This window comes from Apodemus sylvaticus, chromosome 13 (assembly GCF_947179515.1).
Source record: "Apodemus sylvaticus chromosome 13, mApoSyl1.1, whole genome shotgun sequence".
NCBI lineage: Eukaryota > Metazoa > Chordata > Mammalia > Rodentia > Muridae > Apodemus > Apodemus sylvaticus.
Window position 1 is genome coordinate 46,181,311 of NC_067484.1, and position 16,275 is coordinate 46,197,585.

Below are 16,275 nucleotides of genomic sequence, written 5' to 3' on the forward strand. Positions count from 1 at the left end.
TGTCCTTCTGACAGTGTCCTTTGCGTTACAGAAACTTTGTAATTTTATGAGGTCTCATTTGTCAATTCTTGATCTTAGAGCATAAGCTATTAGTGTTCTGTTCAGGAACTTTTCCCTGTGCCCATGTCCTCAAGGGTTTTCCCCCGTTTCTTTTCTATTAGTTTCAGTGTGTCTGGTTTTATGTGGAGGTCTTTGATCCACTCGGAGTTGAGCTTAGTACAAGGAGATAAGAATGGACCAATTTGCATTCTTCTGCATGATGACCTCCAGTTGAACCAGCACCATTTGTTGAAAAGGCTATCTTTTTTCCATTGGATGTTTTCAGCTCCTTTGTTAAAGATCAAGTGACCATAGGTGTGTGGATTCATTTCTGGGTCTTCAATTCTATTCCATTGGTCCACTTGTCTGTCACTGTGCCAATACCATGCAGTTTTTAACACTATTGCTCTGTAGTATTGCTTGAGGTCTGAGATACTGATTCCCCCAGAAGTTCTTTTACTGTTGAGAATAGTTTTAGCTATCCTGGGTTTTTTGTTATTTCAGGTAAATTTGAGAATTGGTTTTTCTAACTCTGTGAAGGACTGAGTTGGGATTTTGATGGGGATTGCATTGAATCTTTAGATTGCTTTTGGCAAGATAGCCATTTTAACTATATTAATCGTGCCAATCCACGAGCATGGAAGACTTTTCTATTTTCTGAGGTCTTCTTCAATTTCCTTCTTCAGAGAACCGAAGTTCTTGAGCAGTGTCTCTGATGAAGGTTAAGTGAGATGCTGATCTGTAAGTATAGCAATATGTCATTAGGAATCATTTTATTGCTGTGTTCCTATAGAATATAGGAGTAGTTTTCCCTAATTGGTTCATGACCCATATAGTCTCAGGTTCTTAGCTATTCTGCATTGTAGGTCCAAAGAAAGCCTACGAAAACTCTTCCTTATCAAACATCCCAGATTATGGTCAAACAATTAATTGGTCTGAGCCATCTAATAAGGCCCTATTGTTGAGAACAATACTTATATTATCAGACAAGAAAAAGTCAAGCTGGTGCTAAACTTGAAGCTTCACCCTATTGACTAACATTCATGATTTGGAAAGGCGCTCTATATCCTAGCAGAGGAGAAAGTTACATAAACATCATCTTGAAGCCTGTGACCTCCAACAACTGACCTTCCTGCAAAAGTGGCACAAAAAAGTGGCATAAAAAGTATGAGATCAACCAAGGAATTTTTTCTTTCTTTTTTAAATTTTATTTGATCTTTTTACACTCCAGATTTTACACATCTCTGGACCTACCCTCTGATTATTCCACATCCCATACCTTCTCCTACCCCCACCCCATTTTCAACTCCCCATTACCCACCCCACCAGACTTCCCCACCCCACCAGACTTCCCCACTGCCTGGGTAGTTCAGGCTCTTGAGGGTTAGATACATCTTCTCTGGCTGAGCCTAGACCTGGCAGTCCTCTGCTGTATATGTGTCAGTGGCCTCATATCAGTTGGTATTTGCTGCCTAGTTGATCACCCAGGTTCTCAGAGACCTCAGGGGTATGGGTTAATTGAGACTGCTGATCTTCCTAGAGGGTCACCCTCTTCCTCAGCTTCTTCCAACTTTTCTCTAATTCAACCACAGGAGTCAGCAGCTTCTGTCTATTAGATGGGTGTAAATATCCACATCTGACTCTTTCAATTGCTTGTTTGGTCTTTCTGAGGCCAGTCATGATAGGCCCCCTTTTGGTGAGCACCCAATAGCCTCAGCAATAGTGTCAGGACTTGGGGCATCCTCTTGTGCTGGATCCCACTGTGGGCCTGTCACTGGGCCTTCTTTTCCTCATGCTTCTCTCCATTTACATCCCTGCAGTTTTTTTAGACAAGAACAATTATGCGTCAGAGTTTTTTTACTGTGGGAAGGCAACCCCATCCCTCACTTGGTGCTCTTTCTGCTGGAGGTGGGCTCTACAGTAACCAAGGATATTAAGAATTGGATTTAAATCCCACTCCATGAGATGGAAACAATACCCAAAGTAAATATTATGAAAGCATTTCCTGAATGAATGATTCCCTCTTACCAGAAAGATTGAAATCAAATTGAAAAAAGAAATAGCAGAACATTAAAAATTATTGCATATGAATTTTAAAAATAATTTCAAAGTATTAAGATGATTAATTATTTCTTTCTTTTTTGTTGAAAAATAGTTCATGCTCAGGATTTTCATTTTCTTACGTTTCTGTGTAGCAGAATACAGATTTTTATAAGATTGATTTATTTATTTATTTGTTTGTTTGTTTGTTTGTTTATATGAGTACACTGTTGCTATCTTCAGACACCCCAGAAGAGGACATCAGATACCATTTACAGATAGTTGTAAGCCATCATGTGGTTGCTGGGAATTGAACTCAGGACCTCTGGAAGAACAGCAGTCACATTGCTCTTGATCAAAGCCATTTCTCCAGGCTCCAGAATTTCCATTTTCTTTTTATTAGAAGGAGGAGGAGGAAGAGGAGAAGGAGGAGGAGGAGGAAGAGGAGGAGGAGGAGGACGAGGAGGAGGAGGAAGAGGAGGAGGACGAGGACGAGGAGGAGGAGGACGAGGAGGAGGATGAGGAGGAGGAGGAGGAGAAGGAGAAGGAGAAGGAGGAGAAGGAGAAGGAGAAGAAGAAAAAGAAGAAGAAGAAGAAGAAGAAGAAGAAGAAGAAGAAGAAGAAGAAGAAGAAGAAGAAGAAGAAGAAGAAGATTAGCGATGTGGCTTATAAACATGAGTATTTTTCATAATCAAAGGTTTTGCAAGTTTTATTCATCCAGGAACATTTACTTGAGAGGAGAAAGTAAGGCAATACCAATATTTGTTTGTCTGTTGTTGTTGTTTTGCTTTGTTTTGTTTTGTTTTGCTGTTTTCTTTAATTCACAAGAACCATCAAAGTGTGTGGCATTTTAACATATATTTTCTCTGTATGACAGCAATTGTTCCTTGTAAAAGACTGTCTCTTTTTTTTCCTGTGTACAATTCATTTCCTATGCCTTTATTTGTATTTGTTTTTCTAAGAACTACTTAAAATTTTATTTTAAAAAATGAAGAAAATGTAATCTATGCTGTGTGAAAAAATTGTCTTCATATTTAAAATGTTGAAAATGAAATCAAAGTTAAATGAAAGAAATCAAGAACTGAAACCCATGATATATAAATCATTGCACAGTATCAGTGTCTCTTTGCAGCATCAGATTCAGGTTGGCACCTGTTAAGCAGAGGCTGAGATGGAGCATAGTATCAGCTCCGTAGGAAGACTACAGAGGGCAAAGATGGCCACAAACTGAAATCTAGGTTGAGGTTTGGATGCATTAGAAAGTGTGGCAACATGGGTTGACAATAAAGAGCATAAAATGCTCTTGCTTTAAACCTTAGGTCAGTTCCAGCTCCTATGCTGGATACCCCAGACCTCAGGAAGTAGACCCCTCTTCTAGACTGGGTAGGACCTATACTCTCCAGCACACAAGTGTTTTTTTTTTCTTTTAATTCACAATAACCATCAAAGTAAGAAGCATATATGTATTTGTGTGTATGTGTGAGCTGTGTGTATGAGTATCTGTGTATATGTATATCTGTATACAAGTATGTATGTATATGTATGTATATGTGTGCATGTGAGATTTTATATATATATATGTGTGTGTGTGTGTGTGTGTGTGTGTATGTATGTATGTATATATGTATGTATTTTTAATTATGTGAGACCTAAGGTTAATAAGACACAGAAAAAAGTAATGAAACAAATATTAGAATAGAATAAAAATTTTATGTTATCAAAAATAATGCAACCAATTAATTATTTATATAGTATATACTTTTGATCATGTTACATGTTAAATTTGGGTAGTGATGATAAATGTGTGTTTACTTTTCCTTCTAATCCAGAAGAAAAGTTTATAAACCAGTAGAAATAAACTCCAAAGTAAGAAATTAGCCCTTGGAGCTTTATTGTTACCAAAACAATTTAGTCCTATAATTACTTACGAATGAAATGATTGTGAAAAATAAAAACCCAATAGGAGAGAGGCCAAACAAACAAATATGTTCCAGGCTTAATGTGGTAAAGGCACCTAGGGCAATGGTCTTGCAATGAGGCAAAGAGTACTAGAAGAGCTCGTGTTAAGTACACAATCTTCCTTGATATTTCACAAAGCAATTACAAGTGTTCTGACCTACATGAGAACTATTTAAGAGTCACCGACTAGAAGTAAGCACAAAGGACGAGTTTATCAAATGTATAAGTGTGTTATTTTCCTCTGTTCATACAGCCACTCTAAGACAAAGCTTCTTAAATAGTCCACTCATGAAGCCCTGACAACAAATACACTTCCCTTGCTGTATAGACACAAGAATAAGCATGCCTATTAAACATTATTTACTATTAGTAATTAATGAAACAATTTATTGATATATTCATTAGTATTGATGTCATTTAACACTTTTAAAGAAAAAGTGAATTTAAGTTAGTTTTAATAAAGTTCAAGTCAGCAACTCAAATATCAATTTTTAACTATTTTATTTCAAAATACGTTTTTAACTGAGATAGAATTCCATTACGTTTCTCCTTCCCTTTTCTACTTCTTGCTCCTCCCACTTACCCTCTCTGACATCCTCCCACTGATCTACTTCTTAAGTCGGTAGTCTTTGTCCTTATTTTCATTTTATAATGAGTACTGTAGTCCCATATATACCCTCCTTCTTCTCTCTTTTAATGCCTCCTATGCCTTGTCCCCATTCCTACTCAAATATGGGGGGGGGGGCGCATTTTGAGACAGAGTTTCTCTGTATAGCCCTGGCTGTCCTGGAACTCACTCTGTAGACCAGGCTGGCCTTTAACTCAGAAATCTGCCTGCCTCTGCCTCCCAAGTGCTGGGATTAAAGATGTGCATCACCACTGCCCGGCTAATACATGAGCTTTTAATAATTATCATATATACATACATGCATGCATGCATACATACATACATACATACATACATATAAGCTACTGAATACAACCGTATGGAAATTTCCACCTTCCATGTTACTGTGTCTCTGGATATTGTCATTGTTTGGGTCTTAAAGAAAGTTAAGACATGTTAGCTGGCAATTATCTCCACAAAAAAACATAGACTAATATTTTTAGTTTTACAATTTTGGTTTATATATATATTCTACTTTGTATATATGAGTATTTAGTCTGCATGTAATTATGTGTATCATTTGCATGTAGAGATTCAAAAGAGAGCTTCATTAGGTCCTTTATAACTGAAATTACAGCAGGTAGTGAGACACCCCATGGGTTCTGAGCACTATCTGGGTGCTCTGGAAGAGCTGCCTGTGCGCTTAACCTCTGAACTTTCTCATCAGTCCCTCAAAGAAAAGTATTTGAAAATGATTATTTTAGTTTTTCACTTTTAATTTTGTGTTTTGTATATTTGTTATATTTCTGGGAATTCCATAATGAGTACTGTATGAGTACTGTAATCACGTATTTGATACCTTTTTCTCCCCATTTCAGACTTTTCCTGTGCCTTTTTTCTATTTTGTGTCAAATTTACAATCTCTTATTATTGATCACACACACACACACACACACACACACTCACACACACACACATCCCCCTAAGTATGTCCACTGAGGATTGAATAACCTATCAGGGGTTTGTCCCTGGAAATATCTGATTCTCTATCTCAGTAGCCTTTGATTGCCCATAGCTCATCATCCAGAACTGGGGCCTTGTAAAGATATCTTCTTTCCATGTTGGCATGTTGACTGGTATGACTATTGTTAGGTAACCATAATTTTGATACTTCACAGGTGTGTCATTTTCATATTATATAGAAAACACATTCTCACAATCAATCTTTCTGTCTAGTAACCTGCTTTGACAAACAGCTATTGACAATGCCCAAGAGGTACCCCAGAGGTTCTGCTGGGTATTTAAAGAGCCTGGTTGGAAATTGATGGGGAGGTCAAAGTGAATGCAGGTGTGAGTGGAAGCAACAGAAGGAGTCGTGGCTGCCAAAGTGTTAAGTCCATTGGAAAGTTTGGACTGGCGTTACCAGTCACAGGAGGTGTGGTGAACTCTGCTTTATATAATGTGGATGCTGGACACAGAGCTGTTATCTTTGACCGATTCTGTGGGGTACAGGACATTGTGTTAGGGGAAGGGCCTCACTCTTTCATCCCTTGGGTACAGAAACCAATTAGCTTTGACTGCCGCTTTAGACCAGGGAATGTATCGGGTCATCACTGGTAGCAAAGACTTGTAGAACGTCAATCTCACACTATGCATCCTCTTCCAGCTGATGCCCAGCCATTTTCCTCATATCTACTCTAGCGTTGGCTAGGACTATGATGAGCGGGTGCTGCTGTCTATCACTAGAGATCCTCAAGTCTGTGGTGGCTCTGATGCTGGGGAATTGATTACCCAGCAAGAACAGTTCTCCAGGCAGGTGAGTGATGACCTCACAGACTGAGCAGCAGCATTTGGGCTCATCCTGGATAACGTGTGCCTGACACATCTGACCTTCAGAAGAAGTTCTCGGAGGCAGTAGAAGCTCAGCACGAAGGGGAGAGAGCCAGATTTGTGGTAGAAAGGCAGAGCAGCAGAAGAAGGCAGCCATCTCCTGAGGGTGACACCAAGACAGCTGAGCTGATTGCTACCTCGCTGGCCACAGCAGGTGCTGGCCTGATTGAGCTGCAAAAGCCGGAGGCTGCTGAGCGCATTGCATACCAGCTCTCCTGAACATCACCTACCTGCCAGCAGGGCAGTCCATGCTCCTCCTGCTTCTCCAGGGAGGCCTGCCGGGACATGGCCTCCATCTTGCTAAATGACACCTTCCTTCTGCTCCCCTTCCACCCCCAGAAATCACTGTGAAATTTAATGATTGGCACAAAGTGAAGGAAAAAAAGGTAAAATCACTTCAAATCTAAAAAAAAAAGAAGAAAGGAAAAGAAAAGGAAATGTCTAGCCTTTTTATCTATATACGTCTAAGAGTCTATAGGAAGGAGTAGCACCAAACCATGTAAGGAGTATACAATATTTGACTTGGGAGAGTGCATGCTTGGCCATGACAGCAGGATACTAGACCATCTTGGCCCACACATCAGGATCCCATCTCTCCAGAAGCAGAATTCTAAACTTTCCACCACTGTCAGTAATAACAGGAGTGAATGGTTGAGCATCTACCATTTAATCTGTCAGATATCACCACCTGTTATTTACCTGGTGTTGAAAGATCACTCTAATCTATGTCTTTAGAGGCCTCTGGGGACGGTTTACAGTGACTGGAGTCACAAATTTAGTCAGTCAATAAAAGGATCTGGACATCTAGAAGGTGTAGTTTGCAAAGTACAGAGGACTCCCAGGAGCTTGCAATTTCCTTAGGATTTGTTCAAGAATATATGCTCCCTGTTGGTAGATGGCATAATCATAACTTATAATTTGCATTTAATCATTCTGTAGTTTTGGTACTGTGCTGATTACTTAAATACCATCATGTGTACACTGTGAATATTGTATCTCCATACACATGCTCCAGAATCATTTAAAACTCTCAAGATGCTGGTTAATTCCCACAAATTTAATAAGATGTGTCAACATGTGCTGTAAATTATATTTTCAAACCCTTTCCAGTTAAGGGACCTGTATCAAAGCATGGAAATTACTTTGTTAGTCCAGATCCCCTGACATAACTCTGAACATAATCTCAGTGCTTGCAGACAGGGTCCTTAGAGTCTCTGGCTTTTGTCGTTGATTTTAAAGGTTCTTTTTTCCCTCAGTAAACAAGAAATGAAAGATTTTGGTTTTGATTTTAGTAAAATCTACTTATCATCAAGCTATCCATGGCATATGTCCACATTATCAGCTCCTGGATGCATGTTGAGCCGTTCACATCACACTCAGCCAAGAAAACAAAACGTTTTTTATTCTAATCCATTGCTGGCATAGAAAAGTAGCAAGAAGTAAACTTCAACAACAGCCAGAAGTTAGAAGAAAGGAGTTTGTTTATGTAGTAGAAACCATTTGTTCAAAACAAAAAAGGTATTTAAAAGATTAAACTAATAGTAGCTTTCTGCACAGGGGAGAGCTCAAGAATCCCTGTGTCAAACTTCCTTGAAACTCAACTTATTGAAATAAAACGAAATAAGCATTAAGTCCTAAAAGGACTTGGTGAAAGACTGTCTGTAGTAATCTGGCTGCTGCTGGCAGAATCCAGGATATTTGACTTCTTTTTGCTGCAGTTTTCTAGCTCCAATCTGCCTGCAGTAATGCTCTGTATAATTTAAATTTAAAATTCGTTTACTTGACAAAAGGCTTACATTTCCTTTATAATAGGCATAAAATACCTTAAAAACAAAAATTAAATCAAGGGTACATTTCAGCAGTCTCAAAACTAATTATAATTAACAATCCTTATTAGCTTTACAAAAATCAAACTGCTTGTTGAATAATGAAAAATGACTAAGGCTCTAACCTTAGCCTCAACCCAGAACTAGGTTTCAGGGAGTTCAGTCACCCTTCCACCCAATACCACCTGTGACTCAGCCACAGCTGATGTACTTTTCTACCTACATGTGAGCATGCTTCTGCTCACCTTGTATAAACCACATCACAGCTCTACTCACTGCTGCTTCTGCTTCCTGCTAAGAGGCAGCCATTTTGTGTCTGCTTCCTGCTAAGAGGCAGCCATTTTATATCTACTTCTTGTTCTAGGGCAGCCGTTTTGTCTTGGCTTAATAAACCTCTGAAGTGAGACTTTGCCCTGTGGTGTGATTCTAGAACTCCATAAAAGCCTGGGTTCTCTAATGTTAAAATCTTATTTTTAATCATAAATACAGACTTTAGTAAGGCCATGTATCTTAATTTTATCAATGGTACATTGTAAAAAAATTCTTATACTAAATTGTAAATGTCAGTGTTTTATAGCACATTATAAATCTTCCTTTTTGCAAGCTTAAAATATTCTCAAAGATTATTAACAATACTTAAAATGGATAATGTCCCAATTATATTATTTTTAGTTTGGTTTTGTTTACAATAAATTCTGAGAACAGACATCTAATTAAATCTAAATGAAAGAAATTCTAAGTAATTGTGCTCTTTTTCCAATACAACTTATAAAAGAGTTGAATACACATAAACTTTAAAAAATAATCTTATTTCTTTACTTTCATCGCACCTTTGTTGGAAATTTGAGACATCCTATGATTTGACAAAGGGGTGTGTGTATGTGTGTATGTGTGTGTATTTGTGTACATGTGTATGTGTGTGTGTATGTGCGTGTGTGTGTGTGTGAGAGAGAGAGAGAGAGAGAGAGAGAGAGAGAGAGAGAGACTTAATTCAGAATGCTGTTATATAGTCCTGACAGAATCCTCTTAGGAATAAGAACCTGTATTTATTTAAAAATTTTATTTAAACTATGCCTATTTCAAATGTTAAATGTTGTCTACATATGATAGGTAGATATTCATTTGCATATACAAATTTCTAATATTTAAACTATTGTATCTGCACTGCTATATATTAACAATTGTCATACAGATTTTTTTTTAAAAAATCCAGTTTTGGAATATCATATTTTGGGGCAATTTGTGAGTTTTATTGGATCTTACACTTACTTTAGGGCACAAACTGTTGAAAGGAATTTTCATAAAACCCATTTTAAAACAGCATATTGGGATACATATTCAAAATAGAAAGCAATATTCAATTCTCACTATTCCAAGAAACTTTATCTGGTTAAAATGGTAATAAAAGCAAAATAAAACTCACATTATAATGTGTATTTTATCTTTTCCAGATTGTATTTATGAGCAGCACACTTTTTCCCCAACATGGATATTTACTCTCAAGTCTTTAAAAGACATTAAGAGAAATCAATTTGTTTATCAGTGTGTGTGTGTGTGTGTGTGTGTGTGTGTGTACATGCACACGCCTGCATGCCTGCACGCACATGCATGCATGAGCTAAAAAACTTCATGTAGTTGAGTTGGAAGGGAATATTATATTGACCTTGTATCTCTCTATTCTGAAAATTAAACTTATAGGCTTTATGGGCTTTATGTCTTCAATGAAGATAGCTTAAAATAAACCTATTTATGGACCTAAAAACTGATACATTAAAGGATCATTTAATAAGATACATTAATGACATCATAAGTTTCTTGGAAAATAAATGAAATTTCAGGCCTGATCAAGTATTCAGTTTATTGAGTGGAATCCCAATTCTAATACATGCATGTTCCTCTCTAGCAAAATTCAACACAGAACCTAATGTTTCTTTATTTCCTGAATGGAAAAGTAATTACTTTTCCAGATAACCTTGGAACTGGTGTTAATTTATGGTGGACTTTGTTACCATGTCACCTTAGAATTGAAAGAATATAATCACCAGCGAAGCAGCATGTAACTAGAAGAATGTCTTAAATTTATGGCTGGGGAATGGAGTACAAACTCAAGCATGGTCTCCAAGCACAGTATCCTTTCTAACAGCACAGATGGTACAGATATAAGAAGAATTGATAAAACCACAAACTGTAGAGATAGTAGTCAAAGAAGAACAGAAATAATCCTAGACAAAGCATATATTAAAATGTTTGTAGACATTCTTGCATATATACATATCTTCCTTTCTACTTCTTCATCAAAGTATCAGTATGGGTTTACAAAAGAAAATATGTGTTCCTATAAATGTGCATTAATGGTTCTTGAAACTCTGTAAAATTGAATAACAAAAACATTGAATGTGATATTGAAAGCCTGTTGATAATACTATATTGAGTTGTTAATAACTGAGAAAAATATTGAAGGAAATAAGCTACGTGAAAATATGAAGTGAATATGAATTAAGTGAACTGTTGCTTCACATTTAATACAACAAAAATTTTGTACTGAGAAGATCCACTGGGCTCACCCAGAGATCCAAATCAGATCATATAACTCATCAGGACTCAGGGCTAAAGAACTGTAACTATGTCACTCATTGTTATACTAGCCAACCTCGCACTTAAAGAACACACTTCGTGGTCTCACGTACAGCTCTGGCAGAGCGTGAAAAATGAGCTATGCAAAGTTGATGCAAAGAAAGAAGATTAAATGCACTTGTATTCAGAATTATAATTTATTCTGTGTATGCAAAATACAAGTCCATACTTGAGAGGCTGAGTGAGAGCAAGAGCAGCTGAGTCATTCTGATTAGTCTGTATTGGTGATCTTGTGGGAAGAAGCAGCAGTGCTATTTGAAGAATTAGATGCTGATCCATAAGTGTATTATTTCCAATGTTTTAAATATCAAGGTACTTGAATTTGAAACTATATAATCAGTTGGTCTCTGACAGGGGTGAGAAGAACACATGCAAAGGAAAAGGTGAATTCTTCCTCAGAGGTGATAGGAGAACCAGGTAGCTGAAGGTAGAAATCTAAAATGTCCCCTTGCTTTACATCATGTAAGAAATCACTTACATTGAAGACTCATACAAACTATTTGAAATGTAAACCTTCTAGCATAAAACACACTAGAAACCCATGTAGACACTGGTCTTCATAATAGTTTCTTTGAGATGATACTAAATATACTAATTACTGGGGATAGAGCTTAGTCAGAGTATTTGTCTCACATATAGGAATCCTTGGGTTGAGTCCTAAAATTACATAAAGTGAACACAAAAAAAAGTAAGTGTTACCTCAACACATTGAGAGGCAAAGATAGAATTTTAAGGCCATTCTAAGCTACACAGAATGTTCAGTGATAGTTCAGAAGAGAGAAAACCCAAATTAAAATGAAATGCAAGTAAAAGTTATTAAAAACTAAATAATAGGACTAATTTTTCAGACACAATTGCAGAATAACTACAACAACAACAGCAAAAAAAAAAAAAAACCCAACATATGTATTACCTAGGTAAAAAAGACAAAAGATTTACATACATTTTAAATAAGACATGTTAATTGCCAACAGGTACAAGAAAAGATGCTAACCAGTAACTTCATACTTAAGCTATAACAAGATTTTACTTCATATCACTTAGATGGATCTAACATAATCAACAAACATAAAGTAGAAAATGTTGGACCAGTTGACACTGTTGGTGAGAAAATTAACTGGGAAAGGAGCCATGGAAAAAAGCAGGGAGGCTCTGCCAAACACCAACAAAACTATTAAATGATCTAAAATCCCACTGCTGTGATTACATCTAAAGGAAATAAAATCAAGATTTTAAAGGGCATCCTGAAAGTTTACGTTCATTGCAGCACTCTTCATGGAACACAGTCAAGAAATGGAAACAACATCACTACAACTCAACAGAGGGACAGATAAAGAAGTCAATGGTAGTGTTGCATGTGAGTGAGTGTGTGTTGAACAAAACAAAGAAAAAATCCTACATTGCTTTCTTCTCTTCTTCTCTTCTCTTCTCTTCTCTTCTCTTCTCTTCTCTTCTCTTCTCTTCTCTTCTCTTCTCTTCTCTTCTTCTCCTCCTCCTCCTCCTCCTCCCCCCCCCCTCTCTCCCTCTCCATCTCCCTCTGATAAAGTCTTTTTTCTGTAACCCAAGCTGTCTTGGAGTTCAAAATCTCAAAATGTATTCACATTGACCTTGAAAATATATGTGGACCTCTGATTTCAATCTTTTGATTTCTAGGATTAAAATCATGCCAAAATTCTTTCACTTTAAATAATACAAATGAATAGGTTAGTTATTCTAAATAAGATAAGCCATACACAGAAGGATATATTTTCATGATTCTATTCATAAACATTAAAAATAATCAAATTTTTAGATGGACAAACTAGAGAAATGGACTTCATGGGCTTGTATCAGAAACATGAATAGTTACTCAAAACGTATAAAACTATACCTATATTGCAACACTATGTTCTGGAGATCTGTTCAATATAGTTCTAACATTTAACAATACAGAATTTCAGATTTCAATGTCTGCAAATTTATAGATGGATGAACTAGAGAAATAGGCTTCATGGGCTTGTATTGGAAACATAGATAGTTACTCCAAATGTATAAAACTATACCTATATTACAACACTAAATTATGGAAATCTGTTCAATATAGTTCTAATATTTAACAATACAGAATTTCAGACTTTAAAGTTTATTTATAGGGCAGAATTCATGTGAAATGTTTTAGTGCTCTAAAATACACACAAACACACAAAGTTTGAGATACATAGGATGCATTTAGTACCTTGACTGCAGTGATGGCAGTGTACACACCTGTTTTTATACATTAAATATTTAATTCTTTTCCTCTCACTAATCCTTGAGGGGACATGAGAGACAAGGGGTCATGGGGAAGAGATTAAACTAAATAAAAGGTGCATGAAAAATTCATATTGAAATCCACTATTCTATATCCCAATTAAAACACCTACATTTTAAAATTAGAAGGATTAGAAGGAGGTACTCTGCACAGTTGGATAATGCTGTTCCTGGAAACCATGGATTACTAAAAAAGCATCCAAGTGCCAAGACATCTCTTTAGAAGCGGTTATTCAGGGAGGTCCTAGAAGCCCCCATAACAGCACATGCTTTTTTCACTCCTCTTAACTACCTATCATAACTAGATTATAAGCTGTCATTACTAAAGACACCACATACCTTTGTTGTAATCTAGAGAGAAATCAAACTGAAACTGAGCTGAAAGTTTCCTCTTTGCCAGCTAGCTTTCATGATATCAGAAACATTATAGAGGCTTCTAGGAGAGAAAAAAAACCATTAAAAATCCTACTAATCTGTGGATTCAATGAAAATAAAATCAAATTGCAGACAACACGAATTCATGGATTCTATTATGTAATAGAAGCATATCTATTTATAGTGTGAACCAACTATTATCTTATTGGACATGAAACCTACTCCATGAGAACAATCCAAGCCGGGTACTGTAAACCTGGTCAAAAGTGTATCATTGTAGAAGTCATTGGCAGGCACTATGGGGGAATATATTACTCTTGTTTAGCCAACTTGACAAAGCACTAAACTGCCTTTTAAATATCTATGTTTGTACTCATAAATCCATGCCTGAATCAAGAATGTCTCTTTGTAGTTTAAGACAGAGTTCAAGGGTTTCCCAAGGTGCTGTTAATAAATACATAAAACCCTTATCAATGAATAAGACATACATATCTTCTTCAAGGCTGAGAAAATACAGCAGAAGAAGTAGAAAGAAACTAAGGACTGGAAGAGTATGAGATATTTTCTGGCTAAGAACCAGTCAAATCATGAACTCACAGATTGGTGATTATCTATACCACTTCTCTGACATGGTATTGCCACTGTAGACAGTTGATTATGGATAAAAGAGGGGATGATAAGTCTCCACTCCTATCTGTAGAAGCATTAGCTGAGTATGAGTTGTCTTAAGTTTCTCAACTACTAGTGAAACCACTAGGGTTCAATGGAAAATTCCAAACAAACACTTAACAAGCATTTGTAACTCCAGACTTTACAGGTCAGTGGCCTTTGTGGGCATTGCATGCACTCAGCACACAGACATAAAATAAAAAGTTAATAGAGACATCTGGGTTCTTTCTAGCTTCTGCATATTATAAATAAGACTGCTATGAACATAGTGGAGGATGTATCCTTATTAAATGTTAGAGCATCTTCTGGGTATATGCCTAAGAGTGGTATAGCTAGGTCCTCAGGTAGTACTATGTCCAATTTTCTGAGGAACTGCCAAACTGATTTTCAGAGAGGTTGGGCAAGCTTTCAATCCCACCAACAGTGGAGGAGTATTCCTCTTTCTCCACGTCCTTGCCAGTATCTGCTGTCATCTGAGTTTTTGATCTTAGCCATTCTAACTGGTACAAGGTGGAATCTCAGGGTTGTTTTGATTTGCATTTCCTCAACAGAGGAATGGATACAGAAAATATGGTACATTTACGCAATGAAGTACTGCTCAGCTATTTAAAAACAATGAATTCATGAAATTCTTAGGCAAATAGATGGAACTAGAAAATATCATCCTGAGTGAGGTAACCCAATCACAAAAGAACACACATGGTATACACTCACTGATAAGTGGATATTAGCCCAGAAGTTCTGAATACCCAAGATACAATTCATAGGCCACATGAAGATCAAGAAAAAGGAAGACCAAAGTGTGGATACTTTGGTCCTTCTTAGAAGGGGGATCAAAATACCCATGGGAGGAGATATGGAGATAAATTGTGGAGCAGGGACTGAAGGAGAGGACATTTAGAGACTGCTTCAACTGGGGATCCATCCCATATACAGTTACCAAACCCAGACATTACTGTGGATGCCAAAAAGTGCTTGCTTACAGATGCCTGATATAGTTATATCCTGGGAGGCCATGCCAGTGCCTGACAAATACAGAAGTAGGTGCTCACAGCCAACTAGTGGACTGACCACAGGATCCCTAATGGAGTAGCTAGAGAAAGGACCCAAGGAACTGAGGGGGTCTGCAGCCCCATAGAAGGAACAACAATATGAACCAACCATATCCCCAGAGCTTCCAGGGGCTACATCATCCAACCAAAGAGCATACATGGAGGGACCTATGTCTCCAGCTGCATGTGTAGCAAAGGATGGCCTTGTCAGACATCAATGAGTGGAGAGGCCCTAGGTTCTGTGAAGGCTCATTGCTGTACTGTAGGGGAATGACAGGACAGGGAAGCAAGAGTAGGTAGGTTAGAGAGCAGGAGGAAAGGGGTGGGATGGGGCGGGGGTTGCAGGGAAAATGAGTAAAGTGGATAACATTTGAAATGTAAATAAAGAAAATATCTAAAAAAAATAAAAAGGAAAAAAATCACAACATAAAGAAGAGTAAAGAAATAAATGAGAGGAAATAGAACATAAAGAAGTTGATCCTCATAATAATAATATCTAAAAAATGCTTAGAATTGCTGAAAGCCACTCAGATTTCTATTTGCTATGTCTAGTAAAGTACCAAGTAACATAATGAGAATTACAGTCTTAGACAAGTCAAGGAATTTGCCAATGCTCTTAGGCATAAAGAACAGAGAAAAGGCATAAAGGCTATTGGCTGATGAGAGAGTTTGTAAAACAACACCAGAAGAACAGTCATCATGTTGATCCAAACTTTCTGTTCAGAATTATGTTCAGAGAAAAATACATTATTTAAAAAATTATTTTAACCATATTTTCAGGAAGCTGTATCTCTGGGAGTTTAGTGACAGTGGATCTTTGCTATGAAAACATCCTTATTATACTTCTGAATGTAAATATATATATATATATATACATATGCATATCTCAAAGGAG

The 16,275-nt window shown here is 37.0% G+C and overlaps 1 pseudogene; it reads left to right on the forward strand.

Moving 5' to 3' along the window:
• The first annotated feature begins 5,300 nt into the window (after positions 1-5,300).
• On the forward strand, positions 5,301-6,843 carry LOC127663641 (prohibitin 1-like; annotated as a pseudogene).
• Positions 6,844-16,275: the final 9,432 nt, after the last annotated feature.